Source organism: Pseudorasbora parva, chromosome 20 (assembly GCF_024679245.1).
Source record: "Pseudorasbora parva isolate DD20220531a chromosome 20, ASM2467924v1, whole genome shotgun sequence".
NCBI classification, from domain to species: Eukaryota; Metazoa; Chordata; class Actinopteri; order Cypriniformes; family Gobionidae; genus Pseudorasbora; species Pseudorasbora parva.
Window position 1 is genome coordinate 42,225,206 of NC_090191.1, and position 20,503 is coordinate 42,245,708.

The 20,503-nt window shown below is 41.2% G+C and overlaps 1 protein-coding gene and 1 long non-coding RNA gene across 3 annotated transcripts in view; one reads left to right on the forward strand and one right to left on the reverse strand.

The window, feature by feature from the left end:
- The window catches only part of chrm2a (cholinergic receptor, muscarinic 2a), a 193,434-nt gene that overhangs the window by 136,524 nt on the left and 36,407 nt on the right, over positions 1-20,503 (reverse strand). The window lies entirely within an intron of this gene.
- On the forward strand, positions 2,783-20,389 carry LOC137049677 (uncharacterized). Of its 2 annotated transcripts, none has more exons than XR_010899676.1 (3): positions 2,783-2,936; positions 12,302-12,338; positions 20,056-20,389. It is a non-coding gene; the product is annotated as an uncharacterized lncRNA (long non-coding RNA). The 2 variants fall into 2 exon arrangements; XR_010899677.1 differs by lacking the exon at positions 20,056-20,389 and adding an exon at positions 12,770-12,898.

Here is a 20,503-nt window from a genome sequence, read left to right on the forward strand (position 1 = left end):
CGCTATATGATACATTTTAAAAAGCTGATAACAGCACTGTTTTCTCCAGAACGACTGTACAGCCTAATGTTGTTGCAATATTGTCCTGTTTCACATCGTCATTGTAAAAGCGCTTTATAAATAAAGTTGATTAATTGTTTGATAAGCGTCACATTACACGAGTAAAATAGATTGAACAAAAAACATATTGTGCAGTTAAAATTTTAATCAGGCTTTTAAAGAGTAAAGTCTCTCAGCGGGGCAGATGTTGTGGGTTAATCACGGCACATTTTAGGCGCTCCGCCAGGAATACGCTTTGATTCGAGGCTGACGGTCTCGCTTTTCCAGGGGAAAAATCACAGCGATAAAGCCCTCCTGACCACTAACACGGCAGAAAACACTTCAAAGCCACCGGACACATGTGTGACCGATGGCCCTTTCCTGCCTGTCAGAGATGAGACGGCAGAGCAAAAGCAGCGGGAAGATCTCACACACACTCAAAAACACACTTCCAGACCATCCGTCGCGTTCCCGGTCGCTCTGCTGTCAGGTTTATGGTTATGGTTGGGTGATTGTTGAGTGATGGTGGAGTGTGAACAGACAGTGATGAAGGAAAACCGCCAACTCACACACACACACACACACACACACATACATATGTTGTGTTTCCATGTTTTATGGGGACTTTCCATAGGCATAATGGATAGAAAGCGTATTTTCTATCCCCCTACACTGCCCCTGCCCCTAAACTTATCCATCACACACACACACACACACGTTTCTGTAGCATGGGGATGTAAAAATGTCCCCACAAGGACAAGGATTTCGGATATTGCCATCTTTGTGGGGAAATTTTGTCCCCATACCGTAGGGTTTACCAGCCCACACACACACGCAGACTGTCAACACTCAACATCGATGCCAAATCAAGGTCATCATCAACAAATGCAAGGCAGAAACGCACCACACCACTCGCATTATTCCTGTAGTATGGACAGCGAATGCACAGAATATGTAGATGACCTCAAGGCTGTCAAGCGCACACACTTGCACGCATCCGTGTTCGTACATCTACAGACACACACATGTCAGATCTCAGCGACACTAAAAGAAAAAAAGCCTCTTACATCCACACACACAGAGAGAGAGAGAGATGGAAATGAGGTTATGATGTTGAAGCAGCAGTTATTTCTATAGTTTCATATTCATAATGAAATGTTTTGACAGGTTCTCTCCTCTGGAACGTATTGAGCTTCGGAAATGTCCAAATATGTGCAATTTTATTTATGTTGGGGGGGGGGGGGTACTCTCATTCAGATTTCTTAGGGAAACTGGAGAGATGGATTATGTATCTATATTTCTGTTGTTGCATTTTTAGATGTAATTACAATCCAGCAAAATATTTGCTTACACTATTTTTTTAAGGTGTTTGTGTTGCAGTGAAATTATACATTTAAGTACTGAGTAATAATTATTAACTACAAGTACTTACTATAGGGTTAGGATAAGGGTTGGTTGAGGGTAAGTTGCATGTAATTATGCATCATTTATTGTTATTACTTTAAGAACTGCATGTAAAATATGTAAGGACACTGCAATATAGTGTTACCAAATACTGTAATGCATCCACATGTTTTATTTTGTGTATTTATTTACCATTATTGCCAATGGCGATTCTAATCATTGTTGTTTGTTTACTACAATGCAAATATTAGGATAAATTATCATTTAAATCAGGATAAATTAACTACCAGGCAATAATACTACTGTGGTGAAAGAAAGAAAAAATCACATGAGGTAAATCTGATGGAAAAAATGGAACTGCAGGTTTTAAAATATGCTTAATTTTCTTAATGAAAATTATTTTTATGCATTTATAAAGTAACATCCACATGGATGGAGGACCCAAGGTCTCCCAGCAGAACATTGGCCAAAGCATCACACTGCCTCCGCCGGCTCGCCTTCTTCCCATAGTGCATCCTGGGGCCATGTGTTCCCCAGGTAAGCCACACACACACACACACACACACACCCGGCCATCCACGTGATGTAAAAGAACACGTGATTCCTCAGACCAGGCCACCTTCTTCCATTGCTCCGTGGTCCAGTTCTGATGCTCACGTGCCACTGTTGGTGCTTTCGGCGGGATCAGGGGTCAGAGGTCACCCTGACTGGTCCATATGCCTCAAACTGAGCTGCTCTGTGTATTCTGACAGCTTTCTATCAGAACCAGCATTAACTTCTGGAGCAGTTTGAGCTCCAGTAGCTCGTCTGTTTGATCGGACCCCACGGGCCAGCCTTCGCTCCCCACGGTCATCAATGAGCCTTGGCCGCCCATGACCCTGTGGCCGGTTCTCCACTGTTCCTTCCTTGGAGCACTTTTGATAGATACTGACCACTGCAGACCGGGAACAGCCCACAAGAGCTGCAGTTTTGGAGATGCTCTGACCCAGTCGTCTAGCCATCACAATTTCGCCCTTGTCAAACTCGCTCAAATCCTCACGCTTGCCCATTTTTTCCTGCTTCTTACATATAAACTTTGAGGGCAATGTTCACTTGCTGCCTAATATATCAGTAGATCATAGATCATCAGTGTTATTCACTTCACCTGTCCATAATGTTATGCCTGATCGGTGAACATATATTATTAATTAAATATAATATATTATATATGTGTTCACTATTAAGTTCTCCTGTTTATCGTTAATATAAAAATCATACATATTATACGCTGATAATAACCCTGCTCTGTTTCAGTGAAGATAGCGCTAGAATAACAAGGTCGTTTTTCCACAGGCTCCAGACTGGATGTGGCGCTCTCCAAGCCCAGGGCGATGTTCTGCTGTCTGGAGATGAAAATGTTCTGTACCTGTTCTCTGGACTGAGCCGGTAATCAAAACTGGCAGGTTTTTCTGTGTCGAAAACTGGGTCTGCTGGATCGCTGGTGGTTTTTAAAGGTGTGGTGACATGCGATTTGACTTTTTTAACTTTAGTTAGTGTGTAATGTCGCTGCTTGAGCATAAACAGTCTCTGCAAAGTTATAATATAACAATATGAAGAACCTGCGATATTGAAGAAAAATGTGATATGCAATATCTTGTTTAATAATGCGATATTGCTATTAGTGTGTAAAATCTATTTAAATTATATTTTAAAAATGATTTAAAAACTGAGAATGAAACCATTTGTGTTTCACATTCTCTCTGGGAAAAGAAAGCATCGCTACAACTTCTGAAAGTGACCAGCTGTGCTTTAGCAAACATTTATGTCACACATCGTTTCGGTGTGTGTGTGTGTGTGTCAGACAGCGTGAGACTCCAAGTTTGTGTTTTGCGCAAATTATTGCGTTAAATAACTATTTTTAACTTCAAACAAGCCCCATAAGTAACAGTAATGTGCCCAGTCTCTGCTCTATGCGTCGACCTAAAGCGTACACGCTTCACAATGTTGAAGTAGCCTATTAAAATCATTCAGATATTGTGCGCCGTTGCGATATGTATATTGCGATATGTACATTTGCAATATTTCGATATATTGCACAGCCCTAGCGCTGAAAGTTCAATGCAAACGGAGATATTGTCTTTTAAAGTTACGGCAGTTTATTGCCTACAAAAATGGCCGGTTTGGACTACAACGAGCTTCTTCCTGGTTGGTGACATCATAAACCCTCGCTAGTCTCCGCAGATGTGACGTCTGCCCGTAATGGGAAGGGGCGTGGCGTTTCCATGACAACCTGTGCTTGGCACTTCAGCCAATAAAAATACAGGAAACTACATTTGGCCATCTGACCAATCTAAGATCGTTGCGTTTTTCCGAGGGATGGGGCTTCAGAGAAGCAGGAAGCAGACGAGCCGTTCAAAGCTCAGACAGCGGTGTGGAATAAAGGGAGGATAGAAGAAAAATACGGCGCTTTAAAAAAAAGAAGTATTAAGACATGTTATATTGCACCCCATAAACACAACCAAGCCTAGAAAAAAAACACAGAACCACCGCTTTATTAGCCTCTCATACACTGCAGTATTAGAGCGTTCACTGTTTGACCAGAGAACTACAGACAAAAAAACTACAGTCTTGAATTTGCTTACGGAGAACACAGCAGAGGCAGGAACTATGCTTTTTTATATGTTCATCTTTCTTTAGTGTGTAACTCCTTGAAATGCCTCCACTGTAGTCTTGGGTTTTTGTCTTAGAACGAATACGTCACAATATTCCTCATTCTAATAATTAATATGCATAATGAAGGGGCGGGGTTGAGTTTCCCAAACACGCTGGAAGCGCTTGACCAATCAAAACACACTGCTCCAGCCGACCAATCAGAGCAAAGTGTGCTTTTCAGAAGGCGGGACTTCATAGAGACAGGAACTAGACAGAGTTACTGACAGACTGGGAAGAGAGGAGCCGCAACAATGGAGAATATGAGGAAATAATCAACATTCACGTTGGAAAGTTTACTCTAGTAAAAACAAAATCAAGACTTTGTAAACGGGCATATGGTCTCTTTAACAATGCAAACTATAATTTCAACAAGAGTGTTTTCAGAAAGCAGTGTTTTGCAGCTGCCTGTTTGTGATGTAAATTTCCAGGCATTTCATTTCAGTGCCATTTCTTTGGCTGAAGGCTTTCATTTCCCTTTCAGAGCAACACTAATGGTGTAATTACAAGCCCCTCAATAAGCCGGCGCATGCGAAGAACTTGAGCGAAATCCCTTTAAAATGAAAAAACGTTACAATAAACAGATGTAATCTGCCGAGCAAAAACATCCAACCCAAAGTGCAGCATGCGAGCGCAGATCTTCAAACAAAACAAAATGTCTATTAAAGATGTTTGGTAAAACTACAAAAAGAAACGCTATCAAGTAATCTTTCATGAATCGTACGAGTACTCATCCAAGAGATAAAAGCTCGAAATTAGACGCAGAAACCAATCAAAAACCACATAGCGGGGATATTTCATTATAAGGGAGAGGAAAACACTCTCCAGTGCCTGAGCAACACGCACACCTGATACCATCAGAGCTTTTCAAAGTCCCTCGCTCAGCCGCGGATGTCTGTGATCTTGAACAGAGCGCTGATCTCTCAGAGTCACAGGAGTGGAGCCAAATTCAGAGGCCAATAACCCCGGAGTCGTCAGCCGTATCCCGGGGACCGGCCTCCGGGGGGCTTTTAAGCGGGATGTACAAGCCCTCCGCGCTCAGTCAGATTAGCTCTGTACTAAAGCATCGCCTAAAGACCTTGAAGAAGTGATGATCCACACGGCATTTTGGTAAACTTTTTACTCCGTTGAATGCTTGAATCTGATTGGCTGATGAACGTTCTGAGGTGTGCAATTATGTTCTGGGAAACGCACAGCGAACAAAGCTCTCTTGACCACATTACATTTCCAGATCACTTCGCATAGTTAACTGTAATAACGGAAATTACAGGACTAAAAAAACAAACAACATAAAGCAACTTTATGGGCGTTCACTGTGCGACTTCGGACACTCGGGAGGTCGTGAGATATTGCAGATGCTACGAGTCATTTAATTTGATCATCGCATCAAATCAGCTGGTACACGGCACGACTGTTTGCACCGCGAGCCGGCCGCGATCACACAAGCTTTCGTTAAACACAGACACCGCGGAGCTTTCATTGCTGCTGATAGATACAAAAAATAAAGAAAAAATGTGCAAATGATTTGTTGAAAAGCAGAGAACAGTAGCCATTCCTTTCAACCGAAACAACCAGAGGGAGAGAGAAGGGTGGACGTGAGAGAGAGAAAGAGTGTGTGTGTGTGTGTGTGTGTGTGTGTGTGTGAACGCTGTATGTTTGCAGCCACTGAGCTAATAATACTCATAGATCAAGCCTATGTGACGTGCTTGTGCATGATTTGGCTATAGGGGACAGTCATATGCTGGTAAAAATCACTGTAAAAATTTAAACATGCTTAAAAATGGTCGGGAGGTGCTCCTAACGTGCTCGGCTCGTCTCGTATTTCCTCTCACATGGTGCGAGCCGCGACCATACGAGCATACACGATGTCCACGTGATTTCTCCTGAGAGAAAAAAAATCGCCTGCGAGTTCGTACAACAGCAAAAATCGCACCGTGTACGCCCGCCTTTAAAGGCTACACATTCAATTTTTTCGCTAGTGAGGAAATAACAGCGCTGTTTAGAGACGCATCTCTCTCTCAGTGTGAGAAAGATCTCTTTCTCTCTCTCAGTGTGTCTCTGTCGCTCTCGCTCTTTTTCTAATAACTTCATTAATAACTGCAGTAGAATCAACGGCTCAAGCCTCCGTTATCAGCTTTAAAATGACGTTTCGGAACTAGCCGTTGGATGAGACGCGGAAGAAATACTACTCATAATAGCGATTTAAATACAAAAACGGAAGAATCTCTTTAAATATATAATAATTAATAATAATAATTAATTTCATTTATATAGCGCTTTTCTAGACACCCAAAGCGCTTTACATTGAAGGGGGGATCTCCTCATCCACCTGGATGATGCGACGGCAGCCATTTTGCGCCAGAACGCCCACCACACACCAGCTGATTGGTGGAGAGGAGACCGAGTGATGAAGCCAATCGGGATATGGGGATTATTAGGAGGCCATGATGGACAGGGGCCAATGGGCAAATTTGGCCAGGATGCCGGGGTTACACCCCTACCTTTAAATATATCTTCGAATCGATGTCTTGAGGTGTGGTAACCGTACTACGGTTACCGTAGTATACCAGAATAATTGACTCCGGGCCGTTGAATTATTAAAAAGATCATGCACACCCGAGGTGTAACAGCCACTCCGCTTATTTTTCTAATAATTCAACGGCCCGTCGTCAATAATTCCTTACCTAATGCACGTAAAAATGACAGCTTTCAAATCTCTCAACTGTTTGATTATGATCAGACTTTTTTAACTCTAGTTAGTGTGTGATGTTAGCCTAGAAATCTAGACGCACCCTAGCGGCAGCAAATCTAATCTGCCGCGAGTGTCGTCTAGCAACTCTCAATACCCTTCTGAGCTGTAATCGCCTAACTCTTGCCGGGCCAATCACATCGTGTATAGAGTCGGTGGGCGGGGCCATAATGACAACGGCCGAGTTGCGTTTGCGTGCTTCTAGTAAACACAGAGACTGGCGAACGGCGGCGGTCTTTCGAATCAGCTTTGACCGCGACTCTGGAAGACTTGAGTTAAGCTTTTCTCTGAGAAAAGAACAAAGAACGGCACTGAAGTCATTCTTAAGAAGGGAAGATGTGTTCGGAGTTTAGCCGACCGGATACGGCGAATGATTAATCTGTCAGCGAGCTCTGCTTCACCTTCGTTGCTCTGGTTGGTTGTAGCGCTATCCTATCGCGTGCAGAGGGAGTTTGAAAGACGACAGATTGAGTTGTCAATGGAGAGTTTCAGACCAAACATCTTGATGTGGGTCTGGCTCGTCAGGCTAGTGTGATGTTGCTGTTTGAGCATGAACAACATCTGCAAAGTTACGACGCTCAAAGTTCAAAGCAAAGGGACATAATTAATTTTACAGAAATCGCTTTTTAAGGACTACAACAAACGGCTGGTAGGGACTACAACGAGCTTATGCTGCCTTCACGTGCTATCGGAAATGTCCTATTTCCCACTTCAGAAGTCGTGATTACGAGCTTGTTGCATTCAAGTGCTTTGTTGTCGGAATGAACAGTAATCATGGAGGACACCTTGTTCATTCTCTCCTATATTGATTAGTGTAGCCTATGTTAATATAGGCCTTCACTATCTACAATAAAAGACAAGAATATAGGCGATCTAGCTGTTTCGGGGTAAAAACTAATAAATCATATACCTGTCACAGCAGTAGGCTAGTTCTCCCCGCCACCATGTTTAAAGTTTATGGCACGGCCATCACGGGAATTTGGGTATCACAATTATTTCTGAACTTCCCAGTGGTAAACACGACATCACAGGGCATTCAAGTGCACTTTTTACCTCGGAAACTCATATTTACGATAATTCCGATAGCATGTGAAGGCAGCATTTTTTACATATCTTGAGTCTCTCCATCATTGTCCAACTTTGATCATAAAAGGCTGAACAGTTTTTGTCATTTTCAGTATGTTTGCGTGATGTTATCGGAGCTGCTAACATGAGCTCTTAAAGCTCCGCCCTCTTCCTGAAAGTGGGCAGGGAAAAGCAAATAATTTGCATTTAAAGGGATAGCATGTTTTTGCTCACCCTCAAAAAGTGACAATTTTAACATGCTATAGAAAAATTATCCGTGGGGTATTTGGAGCTAAAAGTTTACACACACACACACACACACTGGAGACATCAGAGACTTATTTTACATCTTGTGAAAATGGGCATTATATGACCCCTTTAACAGTACTCAATGTTTTAAGTAAAATTAACTTGTAGTGACCAATATATATGTATATTTTTACAACTTTTTATGAACTCAATTGTTCATTGTTTGTTCATGTTCACAGAACATTAACTAATGTTGAATACAGGTTTTATTTTATTTTTATGTGGTGGTAAATGTATAGATTGACATTAATTTAGAATAATAAATGCTGTAGAAGTATTTTTCATTTTTAGTCCATCTTAACTAATGCATGTAACTGATTACTGAAACCTTATTGTAAAATAATCTCAAATACTGTATGTTGAACTCATTAATATGGATTTTCAAATGATCTGAGCTCCCATATGCATCAACTTGGTAAAGTTTCCATTAGTTAAAATGAACGAACAATGAAAAATCGTTCGAAACCATTTATTAATCTTAGTTTATGTTGATTTCAACATTTACTAGTACATTATTAAAATCAAAAGTTGCATCTGTTAATATTATTTAATCATCCTGAGGTAACATGAACTAACTATGAGCGGGTTTTTTTTTTTATAACATTAAGAAAGATGAATAAATTCGGTAAGAAATGTATTGTTTATTGTTAATTAATGCACTAAAGAGACCTTATTGTAAAGTTTTAACATTCATTTTATAGCTCTATACTCTTAAACGTAAACTATTTATTGATTTATGTCTGTTTTAATTTCTTTAGAAACATCTGAGACAAAGATGACTGTACATAACTAATAATATTATTATTTCACAGTTCTCACATTCTACAGTACATAGTGTACATTTTCCATGTATGGAATATTTATGGAGAGTATTATTTATATAGTTTTAGTACTCAAGTCCACGCAGTAAAACTTTCAGAGCGGAGTCGGTTTTCCTTTTAATGTCTGTAGCAAACACAAGCTTTGGTTGTTGTGGGACGGATCCGTTTGTCTCTAGGGCCAATCTTTGCTTTTGCTCCCTATTTGAGCAGTGAGGAAATATACTGAAGCTTGCTTCCCGTTATCGTTTCATCTGGTCGCTCATGAGTTATTGTGCGGGTCATGGTGTTTGTACAGAAAGCATGTAATAAATGTTGATGATAAAAGGGATCTCCTCCGGGGGTGGGGGCCCTCAAGGTTCAATCCTCGGCCCTTTCCTCTTTTTTCAGTCAGTGGGTTAGCGGGGTTACAGGAACAATATGCCGCCTCTGGCATCTCCCCAGGCAATTCTGTTTTTCTCTGTTATATCGAAGCCAAGAGACTCGGTTAATGCACTGAAGAGCGAAACACTCCTCAGTGTTATTTCTTATTCTATCCGCTAGTTTGCTTATTATTACAATTCTCCCTTGTCCTTCTTCTGCTCTTGAGTCTATGGGAACCGATAGAGCTGTATGGTAAAAGTTGTGAAATTTGGGACACTGATAGAGAGGAGTCAGAACATTTGCCACAGCAATTTTAAAATCTCTAAATCAACCCCTCTAGCGCCACCAACTGTCCAAATGATCACTTATATTCAATAACTTTTGAACCATAAGTGCTAGAAATAAAAAAAAATCCTCTGATTCCTTGGCTCAAGATGACTTAATATGAAAAATATTGAGAACATCATACTGGCACACTGTTTGACACACTGACAGAGAGGAGTCAAAACATTCACCACATTCATTATGAAATCTCTAACTCAATCCTTCTAGCGCCACCAACTGTCCAAATTTTCACTTATGTTTCTGCTAATAACTTTTTAACCATAAGGGCTATAATCAAAATTATTTCCCTCTGATTCCTTGGCTCAAGACGATTCGGTGTGATAATTTTGTTATCATACTAAGAAAGATTATACCAAATATGCAATATTTGGTCAAACTTGTTGGGAGCCATTTTGAATATCTTTGAAAACCTACTTTTGCAAACTCCTCCTATAGACCATTGGTACGATTTTCACCAAAATTGTCTCAAATCATCTTCCTACCATGCCGGCCAAAGTTATTAAAAGCTTTTTGATTGAGAAAACCGTTCTATATACTTTTTTCTAATACCCAGGCTCAAGACGATTTGGTGTGACATTTTGAAGTCATACTGAGAAAAATGATACCAATTATGCAATATTCGGTCAAACTTGTTGGCAGCCATTTTGAATTTCTTTGAAAACATGTTTTTTCAAACGCCACCTAGACCGTTCTCCAAAATTGGCTCAGTTCATCTTCTGACCATACCGGCCAAAAGTTATTAAAAGCTTTTTGATTGAGCAAACGTTCTCGATAGTGGACAAAATATTTTCACCTACATTTTCCATGCTGTGTCTATATATGGAGACCCATAAAACAGTAAGGTAAAAAGTTGTGAAAGAGTCTGAACATTCACCAGCAATTTTGAAATCTGCCACCAATTGTCTGAATTTTCACTTCGCAAAATTTCACTCGAAACTTCAATCAAAAATTGTTTTTTCCTGATTCTTTGGCTCAAGACGATTTGGTGTGACATTTTGACGTCATACTGTGAAAAAATTATACCAATTATGCATCCATCCATCCATCCATCATCTTCCGCTTATCCGGGGCCGGGTCGCGGGGGCAACAGTCTAAGCAGAGACGCCCAGACTTCCTTCTCTCTGGCCACTCCCTCCAGCTCCTCCGGGGGTACCCCGAGGCGTTCCCAGGCCAGCCTGGAGACATAATCCCTCCAGCGTGTCCTGGGTCTTCCCCGGGGCCTCCTCCCGGTGGGATGTGCCCGGAACACCTCCCTGGGAAGGCGTCCAGGAGGCATCCGAAATAGATGCCCGAGCCACCTCAGCTGGCTCCTCTCGATGTGAAGGAGCAACGGCCCTACTCTGAGCTCCTCCCGAGTGACCGAGCTTCTCACCCTATCTCTAAGGGAGCGCCCAGCCACCCTGCGGAGAAAGCTCATTTCAGCCGCCTGTATCCGGGATCTTGTCCTTTCGGTCATGACCCACAGCTCATGACCATAGGCATGGCGCAGCCGGGGCCCCACCCTGGAGCCAGGCCCGGGGTTGGGGCTCGTATGCGAGCGCCTGGTGGCCGGGCCTTCCCCCATGGGGCCCGGCCGGGCTCAGCCCGAAAGAGCGACGTGGGGCCGCCCTCCTGTGGGCTCACCACCTGCAGGAGGGATCATAAGGGGCCGGTGCATAGTGGATCGGGCGACAGTCGAAGGCGAGGCCCCCGACGACCCGATCTCTGGACACGGAAACTGGCTTTAGGGACGTGGAATGTCACCAATTATGCAATATTTGGTCAAACTTGTTGGCAGCCATTTTGAATTTCTTTGAAAACATACATTTTCCTCCTAGACCCTTGGTCCAATTTTCACCAAAATTGGCTCAGATCATCTTCAGACTATGTTGAATAAAAGTTATTAAAAGCTTTTTTATTGAGAAAATATGGATATGTATTTCACTAGGCTACTGTATGGGCTTATACACAAAATATGCTAGATTACAATATGTCATAGTTGAGAGAAAACTAATGTGAATCAAGTTTTTTTTTTTTTTTCAGACAAGCAACTGTTAGTGTTTCTCTGTTCAGATTAAGGAGCTTTATACACAACCTTATCAGAACTAAATAGACACATTTGATGACTTGTCATGTTATACATTTCATGTAGTCTTGATTTGGGTGTGTAAACTGGTCATTTACAGACAGTCAACAACAAATTTCCCAACAATAAAATTTCGGTCTGTGAAAATGCTTGTAACTTTGGAAAAAATCCATTAGGCACAGTGGCTGGTGAGCAAAATAGTGAATGTCAAGCCCTGCTGATTGTGAATTATCTTTAAACAAAGTGGTCCTGACCGAACTTATACTATATTACAAGTCTTTCGAAGCCCAACTGGCTACATTGCGATGCTCATGAGACAAAACAACCAATGGCGTTCAATTCCAGGTAGATTTCAATGCATAAATCTATTATTTGGCTTCTAAAGACTTAACATAGTCGTTGAGGTGCTTTTATTGGTCATGCTTCACCACTGATTCATCTTTTTGTGTTTCACAGAAGAACTGAAGTCGTACAGGATTGGATTGACATGAAGGTGAGCACATTTCCACTTTTTCCTCTGTTCTGTAAAGTGTGTTCATTTACAGTGAACTGAATTGATTTGAGTATTCACACACACACTTATACGCCTGAAGTGGAGTCAGCAGGGTCAACATCCATTCATTTATTTCTACATTGATCGCTTGTTTTATTTTCTCATTATCACCTTTTCCAGGTGAAATACTAAGTTGCTTCGGTCGAGCCGTCACGCGGCTTTCCGTCCGTCTCTCTGCCCCGTAATGAGGCCGTGGAAGAAAAAAAAAACCAAGTGGAGGTGTAATAGATGGAGAGAGGAATAGAAAGAGATGAATCGCTAGCAGATAGATAATTGGAAAGAGGCTCTCTGGAGAAGCGCATCAGAAGGCTTGTGTAATTAGAGCGGAGGAGTGTGTGAGGAATCTAAATGTTTCTGTTTTTGCGTCTCAGGAGGGTCTGCCGTCCTGTAGAGCCACTCAGACACACAAGTCCATCTGTTTCCTGCTGGTTCACCTGCATCGAGACACGGCAACAGCTGTTCGTTTGGATAGTTCTGAGTGTATTGATCGTATCTCATCATACTCCACATAAACGCTAGTGCATCAAGATCAATTCTTGGCATTTTGCTTCTTAGCTAAGCGAGTGCACTGCAAAAAAAAATCTGTTCTTAGTATTTTTGTCTTGTTTCTACTCAAAATATCAAAACAATCTTAAAACAAGAAGGATTTACTAGACAAGAAAAAATAATTGCCTTGTTTTGAGGGAAAACAACTCAAAATGAAGAGAGTTTTTGCTTAAAATAAGCTAAATAATCCGCCAATAGGGTAAGCAAAGTAATCTTGTTTTCTGTTTGAATTAAGATTATTTTTCTCACCCCTTTGGCAGATTATTCATCTTATTTTAAGCAAAAACTCTCTTCATTTTGAGTTATTTTCCCCAAAACAAGTCAATTACTTTTGCTTGTCTTGTAAATACTTCTTGTTTTAAGAATTTTTAGATGTTTAGAATAGAAACAAGACAAAAATACTAAGTAAAGAAAGCATTTTTTTTTGCAGTGTAATTTCTGTGTCTCTTTTGTCCACTTTCAACCACTTCTGTCCTGATTTCTTCGAGGGGAGGGTCTATGGGCGGGTGTCGAAATCAGGAATGCTGAACATCGTATCATCTTCAAACCAAACTTCTCCAGCTGACAAAGTTTAAATCTCTTCTGGCTAGCGCATGTCCCATAATGTTTACACGTTAGAGCTTAAATCGGGCTCAAAAAATCAAACCCGAGCCCGTGTACGTTATGTCCAAGCCCGGCCCGGCCCAACACATTAACTATAATTATGACCCCGAGCCCAATTTAAACCCGAAAAATGTTTAATGCGAGGGCGTTCTGACGATAACGAGCCTGTAATGAGCGAAGCGGACCAGTGTGACTCCGCTTAATAATCCGCAGGCTCATAAACAGCTCCGGTAAAATGATGTTCGCTCAAATCCAGCTAAGACATGACATTTATCCGTTGCTTACTACACTTGTAGCCATTTAACAATATATTTTTTTCATATTTATGTTTAAATATTATAGTATTATTTTAAATTTCATCTGATTATGATGTGCAAATATGCGAATGGGTCAGAAATGATTTTGGTGGTTATATTTTGTTTAATATTAAGTTTTGTTTTGTAGAAAGCCTTTTTTTAAAGTGAATTTCGTTTTGTATAAATTGTATCTTAATTTTAATAAATATTTATTCGGACAGTTGCCTGGATTTAATAAATAAAAAGCAATAAGCAGGCTATAATCGTGACATGAAGTTGCAGGAGCGATCGCTTTCATTGCTCATGAACTGGAGCGCGTCTCATAAATAAACCCAAACTCAGCAGCTACTTGCCTCACAGACATGAGAAATATGTGTATAGAAAGCTTGAAATGTCCACTTTTAAACGAAACGATTCGAAATGAAAAGATTTAGTGAAGCAAAGTGCAGTGTTGACGCACATGTTCAGACGCTGCGCTCCATAATCATCCGCTCCAGTTCATGTGCAACGCAAATGATCGCTCTGTCACGGTTTGTCTGCTATATTATTTATTAAAGCTTATTTATTAAATTCAGGCAAATGATGAAACATTTATTAAAATTAAGATACAATTTATACAAAGCTTTCTACAAAACAAAACTTAATGAAGTGGTCAAATCATTTCTGACCCGATGTCTTTGACATATAGTGCACATCTGTGTGCGTTTCATAATCAATATAGTCTAGATGAAATTTAAAAATAACATTATATTTAAACATAACTATAAAACAGAATACATTGTTTGGCTAAAAAGCCTAGTCTTCTCTTTTTCCTGTCGGCGCCGATAAAATGGTGGACGAGGACGTTCATTTGGTGGATTTGCCTCGAGTATAGTTGGTGCTGCAGATATTAATGCCATAATATTAACAGTATTGGCAACGATGTGCGTCTGTTCATTCATTCTTGTCAAAGTTAGCCGCTGAATTGACAACACACTGACGTCAGACGCACGTCCGCTAACAAACCAATCAATGTTCAGATGCAGCCCACAGAGATGAAGACGACAGGACGCCAGTGCGAGTGTAAAGTTCTTTAGTGCGCTCGCATAACCGCAATGTGAAAGCAAACTAAAACTAACCAAACGGATACAATATATCAAAACACGAACTTTGGTTCGGAAATTGGTGCGGACTTTCAGGTGTGAAAACGCCCTTAGACTAATCCTGACTTGTGCAACTTTGTAGCCTACACATTTGTTTCTTAAGCCCCTTTCACACTGCGATTCCGGCAAATACACGGATAATGCGACCCGGCATTTGTTCCCGGGCCGCTAGATTTGGTCCATTCACACTGCCAGCGAAATACCGTAATATGTGCGCTTTCACACACAACCTGTAACGGCCCCGGGTCGAGTTGACACGTGACATCCTGATGTGACGTATAACGGCGAGCGATCTCCGCTTCAGCGCGGATAGTAAGGAGCTCCGTGGTCTCGACTTGTGTCCAGTTTGCGCTCATTTCTGCTTGTTTAATTTTAGTTTCTTTTGTATATGAACACTCTCTGCGTTTAAAACACCGACAAGCTCTTCTGGCACTGCAGGGTTGTGTTATTGAAAAAACAAGCTCTAGGAGTCGCACGATAACTACGCACACGTTGCGGCATTAGTTTCGGCTTTTGTTCACACAGCGCTCGTCCCGGGTCGAATACCGCAATGTTACTAGGTCCCCGACCCGGGTCGAATTCGGTAATCAATCCCGGGACGTGGTTGCTTTCACACAGAAGGCGACCCGGCAATGCTCCGGGAATATTGCGGGTCCGACGTGCAGTGTGAAAGGGGCTTTAGTTGTAGTATTAGTTCTTACTTTGCAAAAAAAATATATATTATTTCTGATTATGGCATAGCTTTCTGCCCACCCAATTTGGCTAATAAAGTAATGATTAAAAAAACACAAACGCTTGATCAAGGGCCCGGCCTGCGGGTCGGTTCGGGTCAAGTTCGGGCTCAAGAATGTAAACTCTATTACGAGTTAGGTCAGTATGCGGAGACTAGGGCGTCTTTTAGAGGCTGTTCCAGTGCATTTGACCACATGAGCGTTTACATTACAAAAGCAAGGTGGTTGTTTTGCCAAATGGTGGCTTTTTGCTGCCTTTTTTCTTGCTGGTGTGACTAAATTTTGTGCACTGGTGCCTCCACCAACTGATGAAAGAAACATCAAACATTACATTTGAGAAACAGCAAACGAATCGAAACACGCGGACCGTTAATCATCTCGGAGCTATAATAGACAGGCCTGCAGTGGTCAGTATCTATCAAAAGTGCTCAAAGGAAGGTGAAGTGAATAACACTGATGATCTCTTCATCTCCTGTTAGTGGGTGGGATATATTAGGCAGCAAGTGAACATTTTGTCCTCAGAGTTGATGTGTGTGAAGCAGGAAAAATGGATAAGCGTAAGGATTTGAGCGAGTTTGACAAGGGCCAGAATGTAACGGGTAGACGACTGGGTCAGAGCATCTCCAAAACTGTTTATTTTATCAGGCTTGTCTGAACGCCCCACTCTGCCATAAGTAACCGCCACCCCTGATCATAATGCCAGGTGTAAACAGGGAACAGTCTGGAACATTTCTCTTCGCTAAAAGTTTAGCAAATGTTTTGAGAGAATGTATTTGTAATCCATTTTCAGTGTTAAAGTCTCTTACACTCTGTCTAAAGATATCTGAATCTCATTTCGTTTGGGAGACGGACCGTGAGGCAGAATATCCAGATGCAGGATTCCTGCCAGATCCGGACGGATCTACCTACGTGTGTGTGTGTGTGTGTGTGTGTGTGTGTGTGTGTGTGTGTGTGTGTGTGTGTGTGTGTGTGTGTGTGTGTGTGAGCCTGTTTATGTGGTTTATGAGGACACAAATTTGTATAACTACATGGGTATTACACTGGTATTACACTATAAATGTGGTTTATGAGGACATATCAAATGTCCTCATAATTCAAATGGCCTTAAAAACACTAAATGATGTTTTTTTGAGAAAGTAAAAATGCAGAATGTTTCCTGTGATGGGTAGGTTTAGGGGCAGTGTGTGTGTGTGTGTGTGTGTGTGTGTGTGTGTGTGTGTGATGGGTAGGTTTAGGGGCAGTGTGTGTGTGTGTGTGTGTGTGTGTGTGTGTGTGTGTGTGTGTGTGTGTGTGTGTGTGTGTGTGTGTGTGTGTGTGTGTGATAGGTAGGTTTAGGGGCAGTGTGTGTGTGTGTGATGGGTAGGTTTAGGGGCAGTGTGTGTGTGTGTGATAGGTAGGTTTAGGGGCAGTGTGTGTGTGTGTGATGGGTAGGTTTAGGGGCAGTGTGTGTGTGTGTGTGTGTGATGGGTAGGTTTAGGGGCAGTGTAAGGGGATAGAAAATACGGTTTGTACAGCATAAAAACCATTACGCCTATGGAGAGTCCCTGTAAACCACATAGACCAACATGTGTGTGTGTGTGTGTGTGTGTGTGTGTGTGTGTGTGTGTGTGTGTGTGTGTGTGTGTGTGTGTGTGTGTGTGTGTGTGTGTATATTGATTGCTGTAAACGCAGTGGGAAAACTGGGTTGATGACCTTGTGTTGGGTCGTGTCCAGCGCTGCTAGTCCACTTTAAATGAAGGATAATCGCCAGCTATGAATACTGATGACCGTCTAACCACACACACACTTAAGACCTTGATCCTACAGTCTCAAGTCAGACTTATTGATCTAGTCTCGCGTACATCTTTATTGCAACTATATCTGTACTTGATCTTCAGGCTTATCAATAATCTAAAGGCATTTCTGAGTTTGACAAGCTTTAAGTGTTAAAGGGACAGTTCACCCAAAATTGAAATGTCTGTCATTAACTCCTCCCCCTAATGTCGCTCCACACCGTAAGACCTCCGTTCATCTTCACACACAGGTTAAGATATTTTATATTTAGTCCGAGAGCGTATGCAAGTGTATGCACACTATACTGTCCATGTCCAGAAAGGGAATAAAAACATCATCACAGTAGTCCATATGAGACATCAGTGGGTTAATTAGAGTCTCTTGAAGCATCCAAAATACATTTGGGTCCAAAAATAACAAAAACTACGACTTTATTCAGCATTGTCTTCTCTTCTGGGTTTGTTTTCAATCCGCGAACAAAGATTAAAACGGTTATGAATCAGCGAATTGATTCATGATTCGGATCGCCAATGTCACGTGATTTCAGCCGTTTGACTCGCGATCCGAATCATGAATCGATTCGCTGATTCATAACCGTTTTAATCTTTGTTCGCGGATTGAAAACAAACCCAGAAGAGAAGCCAATGCTGAATAAAGTCGTAGTTTTTGTTATTTTTGGACCCAAATGTATTTTGGATGCTTCAAGAGACTCTAATTAACCCACTGATGTCTCATATGGACTACTGTGATGATGTTTTTATTCCCTTTCTGGACATGGACAGTATAGTGTGCATACACTTGCATACGCTCTCGGACTAAATATAAAATATCTTAAACTGTGTGTGCAGATGAACGGAGGTCTTACGGGTGTAGACGACATTAGGGAGAGGAGTTAATGACAGACATTTCATTATGGGGTGAACTAACCCTTTACGTTTCTAGAGGACGAACGCTGAAATCCAGATGATGAAACCTGCGTTCTTAACGTGTTTGTGTAACAGATGTAAAACAGGCATCTGTGAATCTAAACACATTCCCCAAGAATCCCATTGCTTTCGAAACGTCGCTCCTCTGATGTGGGGTCGGCCGTCAGCGAGCGCATTAGTTTAGGGGATGATGTATCCGACGCTCGGGGTAAATTAAATCACGCCGCGGCTTCTGCACATTGTAAAAGCGATCTCTGAATTCAGATTTGATTACAGTTTGAGGAACTGGAATGGCGCTCTCGTATCTGGACTGGCCGTGTTTACTCTGGGTTATGTGTCGGCATTTTGCTGAATTATATAGTGCGCTCAATTTGTTTAGACAGAGAAAGTCGTGCGGATGAAAGACAGAAGAGATGTTTTCACTGATGTCTGGCTCGGCATGCGTGCACACGGCAGAAACACATTCGTTTGGATTTGTTTGTTTAATTTCAGGCATCTGACGTGCACCTAAATGTCACCGACAAACAGGCAGGGATTGAAATCATCACATTAGTAAATGCATGAGGATAATATGTGATGCATGTTTGGATGGTAATGTTTCTTGTAGGGTCGTATGGTCATATTTTCATCATTGACAGGGGATAGTCAGTGATTTTCACTGCAAAAAATGCTTAAAACAACGTTATTTTTCTCACCCCTTTGGCAGATTATTTATCTTATTTTAAGTAAAAACTCTCTTCATTTTGAGTTATTTTCCCAAAACAACACGATTACTTTTGCTTGTCTAGTAAATACTTCTTGTTTTAAGAATTTTTTGATATTTTGACTAGAAACAAGACAAAAATACTAAGTAAGAAAAGCTTTTTTTGCAGTGAATGTCAGTGTTTTTCTTCCATCACCCACGTAAAAATCCCCGGCCGTATTACTGAATGTTTTTTGACAAACACCAAGGCCGTGTGGTGATTCAAAATTCACTGTTTATATCCTTTTTGACCCCTGCAGAGCACCGTACGGTTGCGCTTCGCTATAATTTAGATGCATTTTAAACATCTAGGCTTTTATTACTGAAATGCTGGCGAGTATTTGACCCCCTCATTAGCATATCAGGCCGAGGAGAAATAAATACCGAGCTACATTAAAAAATTAATAAACGGTTAAACTTTCATTTTAGCGTTTCTTTTGACATTTTTTTATTCCCGGCCAACATTCGTTTTATTTATTTAATAATTTATCTCCCCACACATTTAATTATTTATATATTTATTTATACAAGATTATGTGGATTTATGTATTTATTTATTTGCATATTTATATTTTTATGTAGTTTTATTTATTTATTTGCATATTTATTTATATATTTTTCTGTAGAATTTAGGTTTTATCTATTTATTTGCTAATTTATTTATGTATTTATTTGCATATGTATATATTTTTCTGTAAAATTTTGGGATGTATTGTTTTTGCAGGTTTCGTCCTCCATATTTTCTCATGCAAATGTATAGTGTGATATATTAAAATAATTTTAAACTTATTTTATTGCTAATTTGACATGTTTGACAGATCAAGTCAGTGAGCGTTTGCCTTTTGGCCTGCTGAAGAACGTCCTTGTTTTGATGTTTTTGTGTGTGTGTGTTTTTCAGTGAAGCGCCACTTTAAATGACCGTTAACAGATTGGACAAACGTGTGGAAATATCATCTCTCTGCATTAGGCCTTGCAGTGTAAATGTAAGACGAGCCGGAGCTCAGCACGGGTGCCCTGCTATTTCACTCACAGTAACCTCCAGGCCTCTCTCTCTCACACACACACACACACACCGTTTCCTCCGTCCTGTCAGATCGGCTCGTGTCTGACAGTGCTTTGTGCCTCTGGAGTTTGCACTGAGAATATCAGATGTGAAATGTAGAAAAATCCCTCAAACGCGCCGTGTCGCACAAGCGGAGAGATCACCAGAGTGTGTCAACAGACTGACTGCCCGCACACACACACACACACACACACTCGCCGCCTCAGCGTGTGCCATTTAAGACAGACGCCCGTGGGGGAGAGGAGTGTGTGTCACCGCTCGGAATGTCATGAAGTAGTGTGTG